Raw genomic sequence first — 26,294 nt, 5'->3', positions numbered from 1 at the left:
ACTGAGGGTTACAGGGGGTTGTGGGAGGGGGGATGGGCTAAATGGGTAAGAGGCATTAAGGAATCTACTCCTGAAATCATTGTTGCACTATATGTTAACTAATTTGGATGTAAATTAAAAAAATAAGATAGATAGATAGATAGATAAATAAATAAATAAATAAATAAATAAATAGAACAGATTGATCCCTGAGGAAGAAATCTGAATGGCCAATGATGATATGATAAAATGCTCAAACTCCACAGAAAACAGGGAATTGAATGGTATATATGCTTCAGGGTAACTCTTGCCCATGGCGCGTAGATAGGAGGACAAAATGTCCACAGAGCAGTGTTTGTAGCTTGTAAGTAACCTGAATATTTTTCATAATGGATGGGACAGTACATAGCAACCAAAACAAATAGACCATGAACATACCAATGAACATCGGATTCTTAAAAAACAAACAAACAAAGCAATCCATGATGCCTTAAACGAAACAATGTGGAAATGTCAAGATGTAGAATGAAACATACAATGCCATAAATGTATTTAAATTAAAATACAACACCAATATTATTTGTTGACTCCGATGTATTAAGTATGAAAAAATACATGGGCATGATAAACGCCAAGTTATCTGGGGGGAGGGAAAGAGGACTGGGAACGGGGCAGGGGTCTCTACTGTGTTTTGACTTTGATGGAGGTGATGATGGTGCACAGCCTGTTGGAACGTCAGTTGGTGTCAGTGGTTGAGCTGTGCACAGCTCTGCCAGTTGTTTGGGGTCATTCATCTCAGAAGAGAGAGGGTGGGCAGTCCTCAGTCGTCATCTCTGAGGGGAGCACTCAGATGCTGCTGCTTACTTGGTTACTGCCTCTTCTCTGGGACCTGTATCTAGACGTCTGGGCAGGAGTCTATCTTGAACCACTTCTTCCTACTCTTGCGCACATAATGACTCTAGGGTGGAACAACTCTTGAATTCTCTGAGCCTCCATGGTGAGTCCCTCATTCTTCTGGATCCTTCATAAGCAGATTTCTTCCCACTCCAGTTTTCCATTGCCAAGCTATTGGTTGACATCTCACGGTTGTTTCCTTGGTCAAAAAATATCCCTTTAAGGATTTTTTTCCTACACAATTCCTATTGTTACCCCCACAGGAGATTCAAGAGAACCTTTTCTGAGAGCTCATCTATACGTTAGAACACGTTTACACCTAGATAAAAATTTAACTTCCACTGAGGTCTGATAGAGAGGTGAAGGTCGAATGGGTGGGTAAATGGGTTGGAGAATTTCCGGCATGCTCTGTCTTTGAGTGTCTTTAAGGCATTGATAGCAGAACAAAATCCCAAGGTTAGCTGATATTGGGGTTGACCCTCTCCATAACACACTTTTTTTGTATCAATAATGTTTATGTTAAAGAGATATGCAGGACTCCATATGACTTAGTTTTTTTTGCTAGGCTCCTGGTATATCTCTTCATTCCAAGGACAATGTTCAAGATTCAGTGTTATGGAGGAGAGAGAGCATGAGTAGGTACTGGTGTATGTGAGGCATGGCCTTTGTTTGAGGGCCAGATAGCAACTATTTTAGATTTTGTGGGCATGCTATCCCACTTTCAACTAATTTCTGCCATAATTACATGAAAGAAGCTAACATAATCTGTAAAGAAATGGATGAGGCTGTACTCCAGTAAAACCTTATTGACAAAAACAAATTTAGCCTGCGGGCTGTAGTCAGACAGAGACTAGTGTAAACATGCATGTGAACTCTCACTTCCTTGAGTCCTCATCTTGAGCCCTCCAATTAAAGGTAGAAGATGGGAAGAAACGAAGTCAAGCAAGGAACTTTAGGAGGGTAAGTTTTTCTGAGTTAAAAAATGTAAGAGCAAATGTAGGAATTAGCTTTTATTTAATAAAAAAAAAAGAATATTGAAAAAAAAAGAGCCCATCCCCAGCTGGCTGAAGGCTCAGGAAGAAAATTTTCTGACAATTTTATTTGGATACAGTAGAGCAAACGGTTTCCAGAAAGACTTCACTGAACTTTTACAGGAAGAAGAACCATGTAGAAATCAATCCAAATTGGTAAATGGAGTGGAGTGAAAGACAAAATTGTACTTTTAGGTTACGTAGTATGGTTCCATCTGGAATGAAACTCCAAGTCATTTCTTTTCCACCCAGGTTTGGTTCTATTTTCTCAATGTGACCTCTTCAACGAGCAGAATCAATAATGGGTCTGTCTCAAAACCGCCAGCTGTGATATGTTCAAGGCCTATCTGGACTTTTAGGAAAACAGCAATAAATGTCCAGATAAATGAGCAGTCCTAAATCAAAGGTGAGTATTCTCTTAAACTGGCTGAGAGCATTTCCAAATTGGTACCTTACCAACATGGATCAGAAAAGCCATGACTAGTGCCTACTGTAAGATTTGGTTTGCCAAGAAACAACTTCAGTAGAACAGCCAATTAGCTATGAAGCACAATTAAAATAAAAAATTACAGTGCGCTGAGTTTCTTCTCTTACGTGAATAAGCTCAGCCAATATAGTATTTTAGTCCCAGAATTGTGAACTCTGTAATAATCCCTAAAGGCATTGTGGGAACTTTCTTACGGCTATGTGGAGCGTTCTGATCCAGAATAAGGCCAAACAGAGGCAAGAGGAGGCAAGCAAAAGGAAAAGGGTTGGAGGGGTGGGAAGGGAGAGGGAGAGAGAGGGAGGGAAGGGGCAGAAAAGGGAGAGAGAGTGAGCGAGAAAGAGACAGAAGGCTGATGACCCTGTATGGACGCTGGGATTCAGACATTCCTGAAACCAATTAATTCCTTGGAATTCTAGTTACATAAACTAATAAAAATTATTGAGGTATAGTTTACATTGCAGTATAAAACACAGAGGCATTAAGAGTACAGCTTAGTACATTTTAACAAATGTATATATTCTTGTAACCCAATCAAGACATGAAACATTTCCTTCACCCTATAAAGTTCTTCCATGACCATTTCATGTCAGTTCCCGTGCTTTACCCTAGAAGCAGCCATTGTTCTGATTTCTATCTTTATAGATTAGTTTTGAATGTTCTTGAACTTTGTATAATAGAATCATTACATGGTGACACTTAGATATTGTTGCTTCCACATTTTAGCTACTGCAAGTAACGCGACAATGGACGTTGGTGTCCAATCGCGGCAATGAACGTGGGTGTCCAAACGTCTCTTTGAGGCCCTGCTTTCACTTTGGGTGTAAAACAGAAGTAGAATTGCTGAGTTAGCTGGGAATTCTATTTTTAAGTTTTTGAGGTACTGGCATACCATACCATTTCCACCACGGCTACACCATTTTATATCCCCACCAATAGTGCAGAGGAGTTCCGGTTTCTCCACATTCTTGGCAATCCTTATTACTTTCTGGGTATGAGGTAGTATCTCATTGCAGTTTTGATTTGCATTCCCCTAATGATCCGTGATGTTGAACAACTTTTCATGTACTTATCAGCCCTCTGTACATATTCTTTGGAAAAATAACTGTTAAAGTCCTTTGCCCATATTTGAATTGGGTGGTATGTTTTTTTGTTGTTGTTGAGTTGTTTGTATTTTCAATACATTCCAGATATTAACCTTTTATAATATATGTGATTTGCCATTATGTTTCCCATTCTGCGGATTGCCTTTTTACTCTGCTGATTCTGCATTCTGATGCACAAAATTCTTTCTTTCTTTCTTTCTTTCTTTCTTTCTTTCTTTCTTTCTTTCCTTCTTCTTTCTTTAATTTTAGGGGGAGAGAGAGAGAGAGAGAGAGCACTCAAATGAAGGGAAGAAGAGGAGAGGAAGAATGAGAGAGAATCTTAAGCAGGCTCCATGATCAGGGTGGAGCCTGACATGGGGCTTGATCCCATGACCCTGGAATCAAGATCTGAACCAAAATCAAGAATTGGTATTCAACTGAGTGAGCTATCCAGGCACCCTACAAAATAATTTTTATAAAGCCTAATTTATCTGTGTTTTCTTTTGCTGCCTCTGCCTTTAGTGTTAAATCCAAGAAGTGATTGACAAATTCCATGTTATAAAGCTTATACCCTATTTATTTCTGAGAGTTTTAGGTTTTATATTTAAGTTTTTGATTAATTTTGAGTTAATTTTTGTTTATGGTGTTAGGAAACGTCAGATTTCACCTTTTTGTATGTGGATACACAGTTTTCTCAGCACCATTTGTTGAAAAGATTGTCTTTTCCCCTCTGAATAGTCTAAGCACCCTTGTCAAAAATCATTTGACAATATATGCAAGGATTTTTTGGGGATCTCTATTCTATGCCATTGATCTATTATGTCTGTCTTTATGCCAGTACCACAGTTTTGATTACAGTAGCTTTAAAGTAAGTTTTCCAATGAGGAAGTGTGAATCCTCCAGCTTTGTTCTTTTTCAAGATTGTTTTGACTATCTGGGGTTTTTTGAGATCCCATATAAATTTAAAATGGGTTTTTCTATGTTTGCAAAAATATCATTGTGATTATGGCAGGGACTGCACCAAATCTGTAGATAGCTGTGGTTAGTACTGACATCTTAACAATATTGAGCCTTTCAATCCATGAACATGGGATGTGTTCCCATTTATTTATGTCCTCTTCCCTCTCTTTCAGCGCTGTTTTGTGGTTTTTGTTGTACAGGTCTTTCACCTCTTTGGTTAAATTAATTCCTAAGTGTATTATTCTTTTTGTGCTCTTGAAAATCAAATTATTTTTATAATTTCCTTTCTAGATTCTTCATTGTTAGTGTAGGGAAGTACAACTGATTTTTGTGTTTTGACTTGTATCTTGCTACTTTGCTGAAGTCCTTGATTAACTCTAACAGCTTTTTTTGTTGTTGTTGAATATTTAGGGTTTTCTGCATATAAGATATTTGCCCATTTTTAAAACTTGGATTGTTTGTTTGGATTTGCAGAAATTCTTTATTCTGGGTATGAGGATTTTGTGAGACAGAAAAGTTGCAAATACTTTCTTTCTATATGTGACTTGACCAATCATTGTTTAAAATTACACCTTTTGATCATTGGAAATTTTTAACTTTGATGATATCCAGTGGTAAATAGATGCATTCGTAGCTATTGTAAATGTTGGCTACAGGAGGCTTACATCAATAGCTTTCTCAGAATTATTCTCAGCCAATGGGAGTCATTTTACCTAGAAATAACTGGGGTATCATGCTCTCTTCTGAAATACTTTCCTCAAATGACTGGGTGTTATGGTGGTACAAAAAACTTGTACCCTGCCTTCTGTATGGGATAGCACTGAAGTGTCATTTGTGTCTGGGGCTCCTTGTAGGCTCAGGAAGAGGCTGGGCTCCAGCTGACCCCACTTCTTTGCTAAGCTTCCTCTTCTGTTCTATCCTGTTTTGCTTACTTCTTTACAGATATCACTTATAGGCATTTACTCAATAAATGACTCACACAAGAGTCCTGATCTCAGGCTATGCCTTTTAGGGAACTCAGTCCAAAATACCAATTCATCATTTTTTCTTTTATTTTTAGTTCCTTGTTTGTATCCTAAGAAATCTTTGCTTACCTCAGGTCGTGCAGATTTTCTTCTATATTTGTTTTCAGGTGCTTTATAGTTTTAGCATTTACATTTAGGTATATGATGCATTTCAAAGAAATTATTGTGAATAATGTAAGATGGGAGTTGAGTTGTAATTTTTTCCACAAAAATATCCAGGCATTTCAGCACCTTTCTCTTGCCCAAATGAATTGTATTTGCACTATTATGAGAAATCAATTAACCATGTATTTGCACAACATTTATTTTTATTTTTGCTTTAAGTAGTTTGTCATGGTTTTCTTTCACCATACATGAAAACAAACTCAAAATGGATTAAAGAGATAAATGTGAGACCTGAAACCATAAAGATTCTTGAAGAGAGCGCAGGTGGCTCTCTCTGACATTGGCCATAGCAACGTTTTTCTAGATATGTTTATTGAGGCAAGAGAAATAAAAGCAAAAATAAACTATTGGGACTTCATCAAAATAAAAAGTTTCTGCACAGAGAAGGACATAATGAATAAAGCTAAAAGTCAATCTGCTGAATGGGAGAAGATATTTACAAATGGCATATATGATAAAGGACTAGTATCCAAAATACACAAAGAACTGATACAACTCAACACCCAAAACCCAAATAATCCAATTAAAAAATGGGCAGAAGACATGAACAGAAATTTCTCTAAAGAAGACATCCAGATGGCCAACAGACACAGGAAAAGATACTCAACATCACTCTCCATCAGGAAAATACAAATCAAAACTACAATGAAATATCTCTTCACATCTATTAGAATGGCTAAAATCAACAACACAAGAAACAAGTATTGATGAGGGTGTGTAGAAAAAGGAATCCTCTTGTGCAGTTGGTAGGAATGCAAATTGGTGCAACCATTGTGGAAAACAGTACGGAATTTCCTCAAAAAACTAAAAATAGAACCATCCCACAATCCAGGAATCACACTGCTGGGTTTTTACCCAAAAACTACAAAAACACTATTCAAAGGGATGCATGCATCCCTATGTTTATTGTATTATTTACAATAGTCGAACTGTGGAAGCAGCCCGAGTGTGGATGAATTGGATAAAGAAGTACACACACACACACACACACACGCACACACACACACACACACACACACACAATGGAATGTTATTCAGCTGCAAAAAATAATGAAATCTTGCTATTTGCAACAGCATAAATAGAGCTAGAGAGTATAATGCTAAGTGAAATAAGTCAGTCAAAGAAAGACAATTACCATATGATTTCAGTCATATGTGGAATTTAAGGAACAAAACAAAGGAGCAAAGGGAAAAAAAAAGGAGAGAGAGAAACCATGAAACAGACTTTCAACTATAGAGAACAAACTGATGGTTACCAGAGGCAATGGGGGTGGGGGGATGGGGGAAGTAGAGTAAGGAGATTAAAGAATACACTTATCATGATGAAAAAAAAATAAGACAAAATGACAAAAAAAGTAAAGTGGTGGGGAAAAAAACAATGTAAGCTCTAGGAAAAAAAAATCATTTGACCATACGTTAAACAATATTTATTTATATTTTTGCTTTAAAGAAGCTTGTCATGGTTTTCTATTTCTTAGAGCTCATTGGCCCTGGCTAATTTAAGTTCTCCCTTTTAGGCGACTTTCCACCCAGTGTTGTTAGACTTACCAAATAAAAAATATAGGACTTGAAGTTAAATTTGAGTTTCAGATACACAAAGGGCTCCTGTGTGGCTCTGTTGGTTAAGCTTCCAATTCTTGATGTTGGCTCAAGTCATGATCTCATGGTTTGGTTTGTGAGATCGAGTCCTGCTTTGGGCTCTATGCTGACGGGATGGTGGATGCTTGGGATTCTCTCTCCCTCTCTCTCTGCTCCTTCAACTCTATAAATAAGAAAGTAAATAAATAAATAAAACTTAAAAAGGAAATAAAAAACATTTCAAATACACAAGCAATAATTATTTTAGTGTAAATATATCCCATGCAATTTTAGGAAAACATATTTAAACATTTTATTAATGTGTACCTGAATTTAGAAACCGAACGTCCTGTATTTTATCTGACAACCTTATTGCCACTGGACTCCTTGGATTCTGATGCTCTGCATCCCATCACCGCCTGCTGTTCGGCCTTCTGGCACCTACACACAAGGTGAAGCTTCCTGAATCTCCCCACTCCAATGCACTCTATCCTTCCCATCTGGGAGGCTGGAATGGACAGTTCACAGTCTTATCACATTCTTCAGCTCTTTTGGCTGTCAACTGCTGAAGCGACTTGATTCGTTTTTAAATGGCTTTCCACTTCTGAGGTTCAAATTCAATGTTACTGACCTGCGAGAACAGACAGAAGGGTGTTGTGACTTCCTAGCTCTTCTCAGGCCAATCAACTCCTATCTTCATACCTGAAACTTCATGAGTGGGCCTACAGCCACCAGCTGTGACCGCTGAGCCAAACTCGCTGGATCTGAGGACACTTCTTCTGTGATACAGGCAGCATGAGAACCACACTGTGAGCCGCTGGGGACACCCTTTCCCCACCATGCGCAAGAACTCCACAGCTGGATAGCCATGGAGCAGAAGGGTTGAAAACCTCTGCCCGCAGGCAGTGTGACAGAGGCAAAGTGAGCTGGGCAGGCTGGAGGGAAGAATCATGGCCCACAGTCCATTCCACAGTAACACTTTCCCCCTCACTGGGAGACCGGAATTTCATAGGTGAAAATGTCTTTCTTGTGGAACACTGTCTTAGCCTGTAACCTGGGACGAACCGAATGTGGGACCATAAAAGTTAACCAGCCGAAGAGTCCTTATGGCTTCTCAGTACCAGAGACAGATTTCCTGCAAAGCTGATGAAGAAAGCTTGAACTTCAGGGGCCCTATGAGTCCCTGTGAGTTCTGGGAGGTGCTGAGAGTGAAGGTCTGCTCAGGTGAGGGACAAGCCAACTCGCCATTGGAACTATCATTCTGTAAGTATTTCTAGCAAATTGCCTCAAGCCACCACAGAAAAATGAATTTCCAAGTCTCGAAAACGTTGTGATGTCTTATTCTAAATAAATATTTCCATTCATAACGAACGTTATATTCACAATTTCTTTGTGTTTTTTAAGAGGGTCTCTCAAGATGGTCCAGATTCCACTAAGTCTGAACTGTACCTTCTCATGCCTGTGAGGATAAAGACAGAAGAGGTATAGATTCAGGCTCATGACTTTAGGACATGGCGGAAAACGTTCCTCACCTGGTTCATCCATCTATGTCACAACTGTCAGACATCTAGTGACCCACCTGGGACAACAGCACCAACACTGTGACTTCTTTAGAATCTGCCTCTATACCTCTCTGAAGAGATCATTCCCAAAACACCTCTTCTGGCTCTACTCTACTGTTCCTACCCTTTCTTTTCCTGACGCCTTTTTTAACCATCCCAACTGCACTGATTTACTTTGCAGGCACGTGAACCAAGATTACTTTGTTTCTGTAAAAGATATCCAGAAGTAAGGCTGCAGAGACTAGAATTTTGTACAAAAAAAACAGGCAAAATAAAGATTTTTGTCTACTCCCTTTAACGTACTTATTGCAAAGGCTAGAACATTCTGAGCCTTTATTAAACAGAGAACAGAGCACCAATCTTTGATATGCAAAAATATGTAAAGTTATGTCCTACTTTATGAATATTTAACATATATTCGATATAAACTATTATGTAAAATCTACATCAAAAATTCTCTTGAAGAAGTACATTATTCTTATCCCAGAATAATATTTATCAGTCTCTAAATTGAGTTCCCTCAGCTTTTAAAAAAATTATTTTGATTTATCATAAATCTATTTCTGATCAAGTAACAAGTTTCGAATAAACTGTGGTATATTTACATTCCATTTCTTCCAAAAAGATTGGTTTATCACCATCAGAATTAGAGATTTATAATTTGTAACTTGCTGTGGCTAGAATTATTAGCTAGTTACAGAAATTTAGCAGTTTAGTTGTTCAAATTTTGTTAAATGTTTTTGCTAAATTTGTTTCAATTGGGATCAATTTGAAAAATCATTCAGTTAATCTTATTAAAACATAGTAATTATTTTAAACTGTGTGTATTACTTAGGAAACAAAATTAAAATATTAGGGACTTTCATTACAATTTCCTCCTGTGATTAATTAATTTATATATTTATTAATATGGATTCTTTTTGGGGTGCCTGAGTGGCTCAGTCAGTTAAGTGTCCGACTCTTGGTTTTGGCTCAGGTCATGATCTTGTGGTTCATGAGACTGAACCCTGCATTGGGCTCTGTGCTGGCAGCACAGAGCCTGCTTGGGATTCTCTGTCTCCCTCTCTCTCTGCCCCTCCCCTGCTCTCTTCCCATCTCTCTCCCAAAATAAATAAAAATAAAACTTAAAAAAATGGATCCCTTTTTATTTCACATTATACAATGTATTTATGTGTATTTAAGTGCAAATGTATTTCAATATTATACATATTTATATGTAAATTATTTATATATGTATGTGGTGTATTTAAATCCATTATATTATCTAATCTTCCCAACAATTTCATGATATAAATAGCAGACAAACTTGTCTTCCTATTAGAAGTTAAATATCTTAAAAGTGGATGAGACAGAGTTGGTACCTCGATTTCCAAATTCCAGCTTGGAATTCTTTCTACCGAATTTGATTTGCCACCTCTCGTCCTTTATCTTTCTCTTCATCCTCATGACCCTTTGGTATGTAAAAACTTAGTATGTACTCAAAATTGTACTAGAAATGTAATGCAGATGTTGCTTTCAATAGATTTATAGTCTAGTTGGTAGAAAGAATACACGCAAATATATGCAAATATACCCATATATAAATGCATATATACATATCATTAAAAAATCATACAAAATGGCATATCAAGTTGTGATTTTTATATTAATTTTAAAATACTACTTGGTGCTGGGCACCGTGTACAGGCCAAATGAAACCAACTGTTAAGAGTTCTTGCTAAAATTTAGAAGAGGAGTGGGTATTTGGGCTGGTGAAAGAAAAAAACAAAACAAAACAAAACTTCACGAATTGAGTTTTTAAGCCAAGTGACCAGGATAGGCCAAGAAAATTGACAAGTACTCAAGAGGGAGAAGTCTAGATGCAAGAAAGAACGTGGGTGTCTTGGGTAACAGTAAAGCTATTTATCTGGAGTAGGGGGATTTGGTGAAACAGTATGGATTTGGAAACAGAAATGGGGACAATTTGTGAGCATCTCATTTTCTTTTTTTTTTTTTATTTTTTTTTAACGTTTTATTTTATTTTTGAGACAGGAAGAGACAGAGTATGAACAGGGGAGGGTCAGAGAGAGGGAGACACAGAATCTGAAACAGGCTCCAGGCTCTGAGCTGTCAGCACAGAGCCCAACGCGGGGCTCGAACTCACGGACGGCGAGATCATGACCTGAGCCGAAGTCTGCCGCTTAACCGACTGAGCCACCCAGGCGCCCCAGAGCATCTCATTTTCTAAGCCAACTCCATTTTCTTAAATATTGATAATGCTCAGAGTTCCACACTTGACTTTTCTATTGCTTATACAGGTGGTTCTTTGAGGATTTTGATCTCTTTGAGGATTTGTTGTATATAATGCATTTATTTCCTTCTATTTATGTGCATATGAGAATGCATAATTGCCCAAGAACTTTAGAGGGCTCAGAGGCCCTGAAGTCCACCTGAAGACCTCTAGGTGTAAAGACTCTTCTTGGACAATCTAGTTAGAACTTAAAGCTCTTTCCTGAACTCCAGATCTACATATTCAATGACCTGGTGGACAACTCCACTTTGATGATACCCTCAACATGGCCAAATAAGACTCATAATGCATCCTCAATGACCTCTTTCTTTGGTATTTCAGCAGACGGTAGAATCATTCAGTAAACCTAATACAGTAAATGGTAGAATGCTAGATCATTCACATGATCATCCAAGCCTGAGATCCAAGAGACCCTCAAGGCACCCACCCCCTGTTTTCTTTCTACTTTCAGTTAATCACTCAGACCATGCTTTTTTTCCATCCCGAAGGCTCCTTCCCTAGTTAAGTATTTATCATTTCACACCGGCTTCCAACTGTGTTCTGTGCCTCCAACCTTGCTTGTCTGTTCTAGTTCATTCTCGGTGTTGCTGGAAGAGTAGTAACAGTAATAACAAATCTGGTCACGTCATTCACCTGCTGAGAATTTATCTATGGGTTCTTCCATTGTCTTAAAGAATAAAATTCATACTCCTTACCATGATATGGTTTGGCTCTGTCTTCCTTGCTTGTCTTGGTGCCATTTACATGCTCACTGTTAGCTCCACATTTGCCTTTTCTAGTCCCCTCTGTCTGAAATGCCCTAAGACCAAGTCTACATCTGTCCAACATCATTCTAGTCCCTGAATCATGCCCTTGGGACTGTCTACCTCTTGAATCCCATCTAGATGTTCATCCGTTTGCATTCTTATAGTGCTTTGATCTGAACTCCTTTAGGGCATTTTTCACATCAGGATATCCCGTTTTCTTTCTGCCTGTCCCTAGGGTTGTGACCCCCTCAATGCCGGAGGAATTTCCTAAGTTTCCCGTGCGAAATCCCAGCCAGAACGCATTTGGTAAATATGTGGTACATGAATCTATGAACGAATACATTCTGTAGACCAGTGGTTTTCTACCTGTTCCCAGATGCTCCCGGGGACACCTCAATGATGCCATAGAGAATGAAATACCTTCTTTTAAACAGTAAGGATTTAAATCTCCCAAGGAAACCATTCATTTCCTCTTGTTAATTCCTTTTCGAGGTAGTAATTCCTGTAAGGTTTTATTTGGCAATCCTACTACCAATCTATTTTTACACCCTAAAAAATGTCTTTGTAGACAATTAAGTTATATTTTTGAACTAGGAACCGAGAAAATGATAGTACTATTTTAGCAAGAGTCTGTTGGCATAGTACGAAATGTGCATTGGAAGAAGCCAAGGTATGATCTGGTCAGAAAGAAAGATGAACATAAGATTTTATTTTTTAAGTTCAATACAACATTAAATTTACCTTTTTAACATTTCTCGTAGGGCTTTGGAATAAGAGGTTTTAATTTTAACAGCAAGGACTTTGTTCAGCTTCGTATCTTGGTAAAGTTCAGCATTTTAGTAGCCTACAAGGCCACAAATTCAATATTTTCAAATTCACTATAGGATCCGGGTGAAAGGAGAAACCCTCTTCTGAGTATGTTCTAAAAATGTAATTTCTACCTTTAAGAAACTGAACATTCACCTGTGATTTATTGTCTCATCCTCTAAAAGCTTCCAAAAAAGTACAATGGATGGAGTTTTGAATAAAATGTCACGGACGTTCACAGGCCTTACTTCCGAAGTATGCAAAAGTGGTCTTCCCCAGAAGGGAGGCTCTCTCGTACATTCGTGTGTTAAAAAGTAAACAAAATTCCCCATTGGATGATGATCTAAAAAGTCCCAGTCTATAGAAAATATATACTCTGACTTTTAAATGTCGACCAGGCTTGGAAATCTATATGACATAAACTTTTGCCAAAAAATCAATCTTGAGTTATGATTTGATTAGCAGAAAATTGCTATCACATTTGTTTCTACATTTGTCTACCTCATGTCCTTTTCATTCATAGGCTGGCTGATTCAAACCTTCTTTAAAAACTCCCCGAGAAAGTCTGTGACATTAAAATGTCCTTTGATGCTCTTTTACTAAGCAGTGAATATTAACAGTTATGGTGACCCTGTTCCCTAATGTGTCTCAGCAGGATCAATAGCAGTTAAGTGCCACTGTTTTACAATTAAAAAGGGGATCATTTTAAATTTAAAAGCTCATAGCTAATTTTCTTCTTGGCACTTAATGGCGTAATTCATTTTTGAAAAACCTCATTGGGAGAATGTAGGCTTTTTTTTTTTTTTTTTTTGGTGGCAGCAGAGGAAGGGGGTAGTTTTAAGCACCTCTTGTTGACTCCTGAGATGATTTGTAGCTTTCTTCATTAAGTGGCTAGTGAGGCATCCATAAAATTTTCTGCAAAAAAGGGGACCCTGATGCACAGCTTGAGTAATCATTACAGTTCTCTGTCAAAACTAGTCAACGGCCACTTTCTTTGGGACTTTCTTCCTGAGTGCTGCTGCTTTCGGCCAATCCTGCTGTTACATTCACATTTTTCCCCCTGATTTTTGCTTTTCATTTTGGTGACCTCCTCCTATTCCCTATTAGGAACCCTAGGCACACGACAGGTGGATCGGAGCAGTGCATATATTTCTCCAACATCTAATTGGCTAACATTACGCTGGAAATGTCATTCTGATCTTACCTCATTGACATTGCAGAGAGCCTTGGCTCTGCTTCCACAGAAGGATGGCTTTCCTGGTTCCCAATTACTACAGTAACAGACGCATCGAGTTACATATACAGTATACCCCCGGGGATAAGCACTCGATACAGATCCACTCTGGGGTAAGTCTCCTGTCTGCTTACAGAATTTACATTATCTTGAGGCAAAGGAGAGATATTGTCTGTCATTTATATTTGCTGCTTGAAGCTTGGAAAAATATACTAATCCATTTGGTAGTTTTGGGGGGTATTTTTTAAGATGTCTAATTAAAAAGTAGACGATACCCATACTATCTCTAATTTAAAAAGCAAACGCCTGAATGTCGATTGCATGCAACGCACTGTGCTGGGCTCTTTAGATGTCTTTTCTCTGGTCCTGAGTCCACCTTACAAGATAGACGTTATTTTTTCATAATTTACAAATGAAGACATTGAATCTCAGGGAGGTTAAGTTATATGCTTATAGTCGCACAGCTTATAAATTATTGCAAATGGGACTGCAGATTTGAGCTGTCTCACTTCCAAACCCCCCCCCATCTTTGAATTATATGATTGATCATATCCATTGAAACTGCTTTAGATTTAACTATATATCTTTAACTATGTAACTTATGTAGACTTAAGCCCCAAGATCAACTCACCGGAATTTAGAGGCTTTTTAAAAAACATTTCCATGACACTCGTTATAAGAAAGTTGGGACCAGCCAAGAATGTCAGTTCTTCATGTAGGATTTGATTTTTTTTTAAATTCTTTTGACTTTTGTCAGTCTATTACAGTATGTCTGTCACAGACTAGGAGCTGTTATTAATTAAAGACTACATGCAATATCTCATTTCATTCACTTTCCTTCTGAATCCGATAATATTCTCTGTAACTATAAATTTTGGACTGAAGGCTAATGTTCCAGTAAGGAACCCTGAATAAACAGGAACAAGTGCATATTAGATTAGGGTTTGGAATAAATGGGATATCAGGACACCAAGGACAAATGGTCCCTGAAAATAGGATTAATTTCTACTGGGAAATTTGTCTTTATTTCCCTTGCCTGTGTGTAAAAACAGTAACCATGGAAGAGGGCTGTTTCTCGAATTATCACATCTTACAGAAAACTGGCTCTAATTTAAAAATAAACAAATACAAAAATTTTTCTCCTATACATTATTCTTTGATCAATTGTTTTCTTGCTTCATATCCCCCATTTTTTTTTCAGTTTATTTATTTTGACAGAGAGTGTGAGCAGGGAAGGGGCAGAGAGAGAAGGAGAGAGAGAATCCCAAGCAGGCTCTGCACAAAGAGCATAGAGCCTGCTGTGGGACTTGAACCCACCAACCCTCAGATCAGTTCATGATCCGAGCCCAAATGAAGAGTCAGTTGCTTAAGGGACTGAGCCACCCAGGCACTCCTCACCCCATTTAAAAAAAGTTCTATTTAAGTAATCTGTAGATCCTATGTGGGGCTCTAACTCAGGACCCCCAGACCAAGAGTTGCACACTCTTCAGACTGAAGTCCCCAGGCTCCCCTCCCCCCTTTTTGGTCTTTTTGTCTTTTCCTCCCTCCCTCCTTTCTTCCTTTATGTTTTTTAACCGCCCCCCCCCCAACCTACTGAAATCAATATACTCCTTGATCAATATACTTTTCCTCTTTTAACCAGACATCTGTATGTAAGTGACAAAAAAAAAACCCAAAAAACAAAAAACAAAAAACAAAACCCAAACCACCACTCACCACAACAAAACCCCCCAAAACCAGGACTCCAGTCCCTGCCCAGCAAAGGCATGTCATCAGCTCATGGGTTGATTAAGCGAACGCCACCCAACCGGTCCGTCCCCGTAATCCGAGCCCTGAGTCAGAGGACCAGGCGCCCGCTAGGCAACAGACCGCGGCTGGCTTCGCACGCGCGTGGGTCTGACATGCCATCGAACGACACAATTAGCCGCTGACACCAGGTGCAGCCTGCTTCCTGCCACGTTACACGTCTCGCATTTCATGTAATGGTGCTTGCGAAGCGCTCCCCCGTTCCCATTAGCCAGCCCTGCCCTCTCCACTCCCCCATGCGTCCGTGCGGGCACAGGGGGGACCCCGGGAGCCCGCGGCTAGGCTGGCAAACGCCAGGCCACTAAGCGCCGCGGCCGCGCCCCGGTGGTGGCCCGGCGGCTTACAGCCTTGCCTTTAGGCATAACGTATTCCAGATGCTGTCGACGAAGCCCATCGGGGCTGTGACTTCTCTTTTGTTTATGTTTAAAGAAGGGGCAAAACCTCCCCGAAGAAGAAGCCCCAGCAACTTCAGCGCTGCGGGTGTCCCTTGGCTCCTGCTGCGTCCGGGGCACGCAAGGATTTTGGAGAGGCCGAGCCTCGGGGCTTTCCCGCTTTGACGTAGCCGCACGCTTCCTGGGCTGCTTTGTGCGTTCACGACCCCACTCGTCCTCATCCCTGCGATAAACACTACCTGCCCCATTATTATGATTTTTGTTTCGTCCTGCAGTAATTATCCTTTTATATTTACATAAAGGGGCTGCCCTCCGAGTGGGCAGAAATGCTGACGAAGGGAGGGTTTCTGTGCGTTCTGCCCGGATTGCATTAGCAGCTAATTACCCGGGAGTGCCCCGGGTGCCTCTGGTCTTCCCAACTAAAGCGCGCGGTGTAATTTACATTTACATTGTGTTCTATCACATGCGGGTGGTGACACAGCCAAATGTATTTTGACATTATGTTTTAACTGTTCCCCCCCTCGCCAGTGGTACCTGCGGGGAGAAGGGGAGCAGCAGGTGCGGCAAGGCCCCCCGGGATCGTGGATTCAGGCCCTCACCTGCCATCTTACTCCTGTTGCCACTGCGCGCATCATTTGGCTCCCTGAGTAATTACCAGCCTCCTTTCCATCCATCCACGGCGGTAATTTCAGTTTCTGGTGAGAAGTCAGTCCTGTTTGCTCAAGGCTAGTGAGGTGATTTACATTCATTTCTCCAGCAACTCTCTGAACGGAGCATGGTGTTCTCATTTCACCCAAGGGGAAAGTGGTGCTCGGCGTTAGGATCCCGAACCACTCAAGATCATCTCCTTAGAGAGCGGGTGGGAGGCCTGAGGGTGAGGCTCTTACACATTTGTGCTCACCTCCACACCAGAGGATTTGGGAATGCAAACTTGAAAAGCAAAGCGTCAGAGGGATGGTTGTTGGGGGGTGGGGGGTGGGTATTCACGTGCGCGGTACAGATGTGTCTTCGCTAATATCATTTGAAAGAACTGGTCCTCACCTATACCTCACACAGTGCGTGGGAAGCATTCCCACTCTGTCCTAGAGCGTCACTAGGTGGGTTCAGGCAGGGCAGGCCATCTGGATTAGAAACTCCCAAGCGGTATTTTGTCTGACAAAATATGTCCAGTTTTCAAAGGGGTTGTTATTCCACAGGCTGGATCATCCAAGAGCAGTGGTCTGAACTGGCTATTTTACTGGGTACTCCTGAGTCCTGTGAACTCTATGACATATTCTCAGAGACATGCTCACAGGGATCAATAAGAGATAGCACCTGTTTAGGGGGATAACTTCCCCTCGGAAGCACAGCTAGGTCTCCACTGCCCCAAGCAGTCAGCCGCACTCAAGGGAGCATTTGAAAAAGATCTGAGCAAAATCTCAGATCGATTCTCCAAAGTTGGTGTGGTTCAATAAAAAGGATGGGTTTTTCATAGTTGTTTTTGTTTTTGTTTTTGTTTTTGTTTTCCTCTCATCTTGACACGAAGCTGCCATATTTTGGGCAAATTCACAAGCTGAGGGTTGTAGTGGATGAACACGGATGGATTTGAAAGAAATCTGCCTTTCACTAGCTCCAAGGGTATAGGCGAGCTACTAACTTCAGTGAGGCTTAGTTTTCTCTTCTGGAAAGGGGAGATGATAAATATCTACCTTTTGGAAGTATGAGGACCAGATCAAATGGACATCTACTCATCTCTGGTACAGAACAGTGACTCAAGGCGAGGAACCTGCCTCTTCTCTTTCTTCTTTTTCCTGTTCTTTTTCCTTTTTTACCTGTTCGTCGTCTCAGATTTTACCACCACATTGCGAAGAAAATGGAAACCCTCTGCTTTCTGCCTTGCTTGCACCCCTGACATTTCACTGGGCGTCAACTACTGTCTATTCTGCCTTTGTAGTGTCGCTAATGCCCAAGACACCCCCGCGGTCTACGTCATTTCTCATTTCTGGGTCCCGTCTCTTGACCTTCCAGCCATCTGTCCTAATGCCGCAAGAGTCATCCTTCTGAAATTCAGGCCGAGCCATGTCAGCCCATGTTATATCTTCAACACGAAGGCATTTCAATCCTCAAAAAAGGAAGAAGGCTGTTTTTTAATTAAAGTATAGTTAATACACAACATTACGTTGGTTTCATGTGTACAATGTAGCGATTGGACAAGTCTGTACAAGGCTGTGGGCTCACCACAAGAAGCCAGTTTTTTTTGTTGTTGTTTTGACTGATTTTTACTCAAGTGTATTTGACCGTGGAACAAGGATTGACATTTCGTGGGACACTATAGTTACAAGGACAGCAAATTGGGAATCATTCTTTAAAAAGCGCTATAAAGCCTCTCCTGGCTTTGCGGAAGCATTTCTCCATGTTCCATTATTGTTCAGTCAAGAGGAGCAGGTGCCCAGATCACTTGTCCACAGGTTCCTTTTCAGGCTAACCTTGAGCACGTATTCCATGCCAGGCACCGTGTGAAGCATTTTGCAGGCACAGACTCACTGAATCTTCCCCCAGACACTGTTTGGAAATAATGATTATTTTCTAGTGTGGAAAAGAGATTAGATACCTCTCCTAAGTTATGTCTTTGAAAGGGTGGGGCCGGGGTATAAACAGAAATTGGGTTGATGTCATTTTCAAGCAGGCAGACTTATTTTGGTGTTTTGTTTACACCCAGGGCCTATTTTAAAAGTTTGGCACACACCATGGCGTTTGCCAACCCGAATGCCTTCCGAGGTACACCTGCCCTGGTGTCACCAGGGGAGGGCCTCTGCCTTTCATCCGATGTGGGGTTTGAGCTCACAAACTGTGAGATCATGACCGGAGCCAAAGTCAGACGCTTAACAGAACGAGCCACCTAGCTGCCCCCTTGTCTGCTTTAGTTTAATAGCAAGCTGTTGGGGTTACAGTTCTGAATTTGGTAAGAAATAAAGTGAAAACCCAGGGCCTACAGGTTGGGGGAAGAAGCCAAAACCTCCTATTGCTGTGTGAGAACAGCTTGTTCAGGACAATGCAGAGTTCCACCCCATCCTGCTGCTTGGTGTCTCGGCTGTCCCCATCCCAGGGTACACACTGAGGGCCTCTCTCCTAGACACAGGACTGCTCAACATAGACCTCTCTTGTTTCTCTCTGACCAGGCTGAAAGTGAGTTGTGTGATCTCCAGATCTATACAATGGGCTGCTCCAGTAACCCTGACCCTGGCCTCCTCACTCTTTGCTAGGCCCTCTTGCCCTGGACCCTTGCCTTCAGCTGCTTCTCGTGCTTCTGCTCGTGCCTCTGAAATGCACCCCCCACCTCCCTCAAATAAGGCTCAAGTCTGGCCTTCCCTGTCAGGCCTATGCTAGCTGTGTAAACACCACGCACTGCCTTCCAGCTTCCTTACTACCGCCACAATGCTCTGTCTCCCATTCTTGACCTTACCCGTTGTTCATTCCAAAGCACTTATTAATTATTTAGTCTAATTAATTCATTAATTATTAGCTGTTTAGCCTAATTTACCTGAGAATACGTTATTTTAAGAGCAGTTTTGAATATGAAATGTACGGACGATAGAGTTCCCGTATAGCTCCTTTCCCTCCCTCACTTTCCTTATTAGTAATGTCTTGCACTAGTGCGGTATATTTGTTATAATTGATGAGTCAACATCGACACATTATTATTAACTGATTTCAATGTTATTAACTCATTGACGTTAACTAATATCAACTAATTAATGTGATTAACTAATGTTGGTTATTAACTAATTATTATTAACTAATGTTCGTAGTTTACACTAGAGTTGACTCCGTGTTCTACAGTTCCATGGGTTTTGACAAACGCGTCATGACATATGTCTACCATTGCATTAGCACTGAATAGTCTCCCTGCCCTAAAAATTTCTTGTGCTCCGCCCATTCACCCATCCCTCCTAGCCACCATTGATCTCATTGCTGTCTTTTCCCAGAATGCCACATAGCTGGAATTCATATGGCATGTGACCTTGTTCCATTGGGTTCTTTCACTTGGCAACATTCATTTAAGGTTCCTCCACATCTTTTCGTGTGACTTGATAGCTCATTTCTTCTCCTCACTGGATAACATTCCATTGTCTGGATCCATTTGCCTACTGAGGGACAACTTGGCTGCTTTCAAGTTTTGGCAATTATGAGTAAGTGTCTGTAACCGTTCATGGGTAGGTTTTCTAAGGGACGTGCGTTTTCAACTCGTTTGCAAAAATATCTAGGAGCATTATGGCTGAATTGTATGGTCAGCGTATATTTGCCTTTGTGAGAAACTGCCAAACTGTCTTCCAAAATGACTGTCCTGTCTTACTTTTTTGACTTTCTCTACTTTAATTGTATGTCTCCTCAGCAGTTACAGAGTGCCCGGTTTTTTTTACAGCCTCCGTAACCAAGCAGGTTGCCAAGCTAGGAGTTTTGCCAGTCTAAAAGGTGAGAAATTGTATTCCAGGGTAGTTTTAACTTACCTTACTTATTTTAGGAGTGAGTTTGGTGTGTTTTTATATATTTAAGAGTCGCTCGGTTTTCTATTTCTATGAACTGGCAATTGACATCTCATGCCCATATTTCATTCGGGTTCTCGGTCTTTTTGGTCTCTATTTCAACACGGCCAGATATACTAAGGATGTAAATCTTTCACCAGTGGTATCAATCACAAATATTTCCTTAAGTTTGACATTTGCCTTTTTACTTTACTCTCAGTGTTTTTCTTTTACCTTGTGAAGGTTTTCTTTATCATAGGCAATTTTACAATTCTTTCCCTTATATATGTACTAATTTTGAGTCACAGAAAATTTTCTCCTTCCGAGATTATGGAAGAATTTGTCCACTTCTTTTTAAAATCTCTGATCCATTTGGAATGTATCTTGCTGTAAAGTGTGAAAACAGATCGAATTTTAGCGTATTCCATATGGTGATCCATGATCCTAACGTCATTTATTACAAAGTCTACTTTTGCCCACTGATTTTTGAGATGTCACTTTTATATATGCCAAATTCCCATTTGGACTCATTCTGCATTTTATATTTTATTCTATTCATCTGTTAATTTATGCATGCACCAAAAACACTGTTTCCTTTACAGATAATTTATAATATTTCAGTGTGTGGCAAAACATGTTCCCTTTGCAGAAGAAAAAAAATTTTTTTTCAACTTTTGAGACACAATTTATGTGCAATAAAATTCACCCGCTTAAACTGACAATGCACTGCATTTTGACAAAAATATCAAACTGTGAAAACCACTGCTACAATCGTGACGCCACTAATTTCCAACACAAGCAGTTCCTTGTTGTACCTTTGCAGTCAATTCTTCCCTCCATCCCTGGGAAACCGGTGATCAGCTTTTTTGTCAATGTAGACAGTTTGCATTTTTAAAAATAATTTAATGTATATGGAAACATGCTGTATGTACACTCTTATATCTCATTTCTCTTACTCAGCATAATTGTTTTAAGATGCATGATGTGTGTCAGTCATTTGTTCTTTTTTTATTTTAAGTAGAATTTCATATTATGCATAAGCTATATTTTCTTTGTTCACCTGTTGATGGTGGACATTTGTGTTACTTCTAGTCTCCTTGGTTCCTCAAAGTAACGCTGCTGTGGATGTTTCTATGCATTTGTATGGACCTACACTTTCACTTTTGTTAGATAAAGATTTAGGAGTAAAAGTAATTTCTTAGATAAATGCTCAGAAATTGGTGTATGTTGAAGTTTTTAAGAAACTGAGAAGAATATTCCAAAGTAACGGTACTACTTGACATTCAGACAGAGCCTCACTGGTCCATAGCTTCATCAACACTTGGTGTCGGCAGTCTTTGTTTTTGTTTTTAGTTTGTTTTTATTTATTTGGAGGGAGACAGCTGGAGAGCAAGTGGGGAAGGGGCAGAGAGAGAGGGAGACAGAATCCCAAGCAGGCTCCGCGCTCTCAGCACAGAGCCCGATGCGGGGCTTGAACCCACAAACCAAGAGATCATGACTTGAGCCGAAACTGAGTCGGACGCCTAACCGACTGAGCTACCCAGGTGCCCCTTGGCAGTCTTTTTAACTTGGACTTTCATAATGAATATGTACTGCTATCTTTTGGTAATGCATCTACTTTGGTGAAGAGTCTGTCCAAATTTTGCTTGTTTAAAAGTTGTGTTTCTACTCTCAAAATAAACAAACCTTTTTTTAAAAAAAAATAAAAAAAAAGTTGTGTTTCTTTTTAATATTATTGAGTTTTAGGAGTTCTTTGTATATTCTGGGTAGACGTTCTTCATCGCCTACATGGATTACAAACATTTTTCTGCCATTCTGGGTCTTGTTTTTATTTCCTTAAAGAAACGCGAGTAGTTTTTATTTCAAAACAGTCACATAGACTGTTTTTAATGATTCTTCTGTTAGGAGATCTTTGCCTACCTCAAAAGTTGCAAAAAGTTCCCCTTCCTTTTACTCTTTTACCTTTGACATGTAATGTCAAAGAAAATAACCACACCAAACTAAATACATCTTATTCTTACATCACACAACTCAGCGTTTCCTGAAAATGGACCATGTTGTGTGATGTGAGGGTAAAGGTCACTTTCCTTCCCCCACAGAGATGTTCAGTGTCAGTTCCTTCCCCCACAGAGTGTCAGTGTGATTTGTTGTGAAGAGTTCTCATTCCCTATTGTCAAGTGTCAATTGGCCACAAACATGTGTCTTTTTCTAAACTGTTTATTCTGTTCTATTTATCTGTTTATTCAGCAAAACCACAACAGTCTTGAAATCAGGTAGTGTAAATTTTACATCTTGATTTTTATTTATCTGTTTGTTTATTTATTTTGAGAGACAGAGAGAGAGAGAGAGAGGGAGGGAGGGGAAGAGAGAGAGAGGGAGGGAGGGAGGGGAGGAGAGAGAGAGGGAGAGAGAGAGAATCCGATGCAGGCTCTGTGTTATCAGCCCAGAGCCAGACACAGGACTCTATCCCACAAACTGTGAGATCATGACCTGAGCCAAAATCAGGAGTCAGATGCTCAACCGACTGAGCCACTCAGGTGCCCTGATCATCCTTTTTTTAATTTTTATTTATTTATTTTTAAAAAATTTTTTTAACGTTTATTTTTATTTTTGAGACAGAGAGAGACAGAGCATGAATGGGGGAGGGACAGAGAGAGAGGGAGACACAGAATCGGAAGCAGGCTCCAGGCTCCGAGCCATCAGCCCAGAGCCTGACACGGGGCTCAAACTCATGGACCGCGAGATCGTGACCTGAGCTGAAGTCGGATGCTCAACCGACTGAGCCACCCAGGTGGCCCCTGATCATCCTTTTTAAAATACAACTCTTTTAGCTGGTTTGAGTGCCTATATAAATTTTAGAACTAGCTTGTCAACATTTGAACTTTTTTTTTTTCCCAGAGAAAGGTAAATCTAGTAGAGTTTGATTAAGAGTAGATTGACTATTTAGACCATGTTGGAGGAAAACCCTGAGCTTTTTAAGTAAGGAAAATAATATATCTCTGCATTCAGTTGGTTCCTTTTTAATATTCCCTCAGCAACATTTTACAGTTTTCAGTGTAAATGACTTACATGTCTCTTTTTAATTTTTCTAAATATTTTACTTTTTTTAACTTCAATTTATTTATACTAACAAAACAAAACAAAACAAAAACAGTTCACCAATTTCTTTCACCCCTACTCCCCATGTTTGGGAACTATCAATTTTTTTTCTTTATCTATGAGCATAGGTTTTAGACTCACATTATAAGAGAAATCATATGTTAGTTGTCTTTCTCTGACTTATTTCACTGGGCATAAAACCCTTGAGATCTATACATATTTTCACAAACGGTTTATGGCTGTATAATATTCCTCTGTGTGGCCTTTCATGAAGATCACATCAAAGCAAAGAAGGAAGCCCCTGCCCCTCCCAAAGCTGAAGTCAAAGCAAAGGCTTTGAAGGCCAGGGAAATGGTGCTGAGAGGCATCCACAGCCACAAAAAAAAAATTAGATCTGCACATCACCTACATTCTCATGGCCCAAGACACTGCATCTCTAAAGCCAGCCCAAATACTCTCAATAGAGTGCCCCCAGGAGAAAGAAGCTTAACCACTATGCCTTCACCAAGTTGCGGTTGACTACTGAGTCAGCCACGAAGAAGACAGAAGATGACAACACACTTGTGTTCATTATGGAGGTGAAGGCCAACAGGCACCAGATCAAACAGGCTGTGAAGAAGCTCTATGACATTGATGTGATCAAGGTCAACACCCGGGTCAGGTCCGATGGAGAGAAGAATGTATATGTTTGGCTGGCTCCTGACTATAATGTTTTGATGTTGCCACCAAAATTGGGATTATCTAAACTGAGTTCAGTTCATTCAAAATTGGGATGATCTAAACTGGCTACATCTAAATATAAATTTATCACCATAAAAAATATTCCATTGTGTGTGTATGTGTGTTTCTATATGTATAAATTATAGGTTATAGTATACATATTATAATACACACATGTATATACACCCATCCAAATACTCAAATATATAAACACACACATATACAAATATATAAACACACACACATACATATGCACACACGCATATCTCCATATATACACAAATGTAAATGTACAAATTCTCAAACATATATGCCACATTTTCTGTATTCATCCATCAACGGACACTAGGTTGTTTCCATATTTTGGCTATTGTAAATAATGCCACAGTGAATATGAGAGTGCAGATATCTTTTCAAATCAGTGTCTTCATTTTCTTTGAATAAATATCCAGTAGTGGAATTGCTGGATCAGATGGCAGTTCTATCTCTGGTTCTTTGAGGCAACGCTATGCTGTTTTCCATAGTGGACGCACCAATTGACATTCCCAGAAACAGTGCGTGAGGTTTCCTTTTTCTCCACATCCTTGCCAACACTTGTCATGTCTAGCCTTTTTGATAATAGCCGTTCTAACAGATGTGAGGTGAGATCACATTGTAAATTTGATTTGCATTTCCATGATTATTAATGAAGTGGAGCATCTTTTCATGTGCCTATTGGCCATCTGTATGCCTTCTTTAGAAAAATGTCTATTCAGTTCTTCTGCCCATTTTCTTCATTGAATTTTTTTTTTTTTTTTTTTTGCTGTTCAAATACGAGGTTTTTATATATTTTGGATATTAGCCCCTTATCAGATATATGATTTGCTAATATTCTCTTTTTCAGTAGGTTGCCTTTTCATTTTATTGATGGTTCTCTTTGCTGTGCCGAGTCTTTTTAGTTTGATGTAGTTCCTTTGTCTATTTTTGCTTTTCTTGCTTTCGCTTTTGGTGTCAGATTAAAAAATCAGCACCGAGACCAATGTCAGTAAACTTAATGCCTATGTGTTCTTCTAGGAGTTTTATGCTTTCAGGTCTTACATTCAAGCCTTTAATCCATTTTGAGTTACTCTTTGTGTATGATGTAATTTAATGACGTACTTTTATTTTTTTGCATGTGATTATCCAATTTTCCCAACACCATTCATTGAAGGAAATGTCCATTCCCCATTTTATTTCTTAGCTCCTTTGTCATAAATTAATTGGCCATACATGGGTGGGTTTATTTCTGGACTTTCTATTCTGTTCATTAGTCTATGTGTCTGTTTTTATGCCAATAACATACTGTTTCAATTACTATAGCTTCGTAATAGAATTTGAAATCAAAGATTGGGATGCATTCACTTTGCTTTTCTTTCTCAAGAATTTTTTTTGCCTCTTTAGGGTCTCTTATGGTTCCACACAAATTTTAGGATTTTTTTGGTCCTATTTCTGTAAAAAATGCCGTTGGAATTTTGACAAGGATTGCATGGAATTTGTATATTGCTTTAGCTAGTGTGAACATTTGAACAAATTTAATTCTTCCAAACTATGAGCATGGAATGATTCTTCATTTGTTTGTGTATCTTTCAATTTCTTTCGTTAATGTCTTGTAGTTTTAACACATGCGTCTTCTACTTGGTTACATTAATTCCTAAGTATTTCATTTTATTTTTTGATACAATTGCAAAAGGGATTGTTTTCTTAATTACTCTTTCTGATAATTTATCATTAGTGTATAGAAATGCAGTAGATTTTTTGTGCATTGATTTTTTTATCCTGCAACTTTACTAAATTTGTTTATTAGTTCTTGCAGTTTTTTTGATGGGGTCTTTAGGGTTTTCTCTAATATAATACAAGATAATCTGAAAATAATGAGTTTTATTTCTTCCTTTTTAATTTGGAGTCTTTTATTTCTTT

The 26,294-nt window shown here is 39.4% G+C and overlaps 1 long non-coding RNA gene and 1 pseudogene across 1 annotated transcript; one reads left to right on the top strand and one right to left on the bottom strand.

Annotated features, from left to right (window-relative positions):
- Window positions 1-7,347: 7,347 nt before the first annotated feature.
- Window positions 7,348-15,677, bottom strand: LOC122239193. Its single transcript, XR_006218147.1, has 3 exons — window positions 15,557-15,677; window positions 7,529-7,832; window positions 7,348-7,385 (listed from the first exon to the last, which is right to left on the bottom strand). It is a non-coding gene; the product is annotated as an uncharacterized LOC122239193 (long non-coding RNA).
- Window positions 15,678-16,813: 1,136 nt separating this feature from the next.
- LOC102968933 lies at window positions 16,814-24,415 on the top strand (annotated as a pseudogene).
- Window positions 24,416-26,294: the final 1,879 nt, after the last annotated feature.

Source organism: Panthera tigris, chromosome B3, assembly GCF_018350195.1.
Source record: "Panthera tigris isolate Pti1 chromosome B3, P.tigris_Pti1_mat1.1, whole genome shotgun sequence".
In the NCBI taxonomy this organism is placed as follows: Eukaryota; Metazoa; Chordata; class Mammalia; order Carnivora; family Felidae; genus Panthera; species Panthera tigris.
Note: the sequence above shows the minus strand (reverse complement) of the source record. Positions and strands in the feature narration are given on the sequence as shown.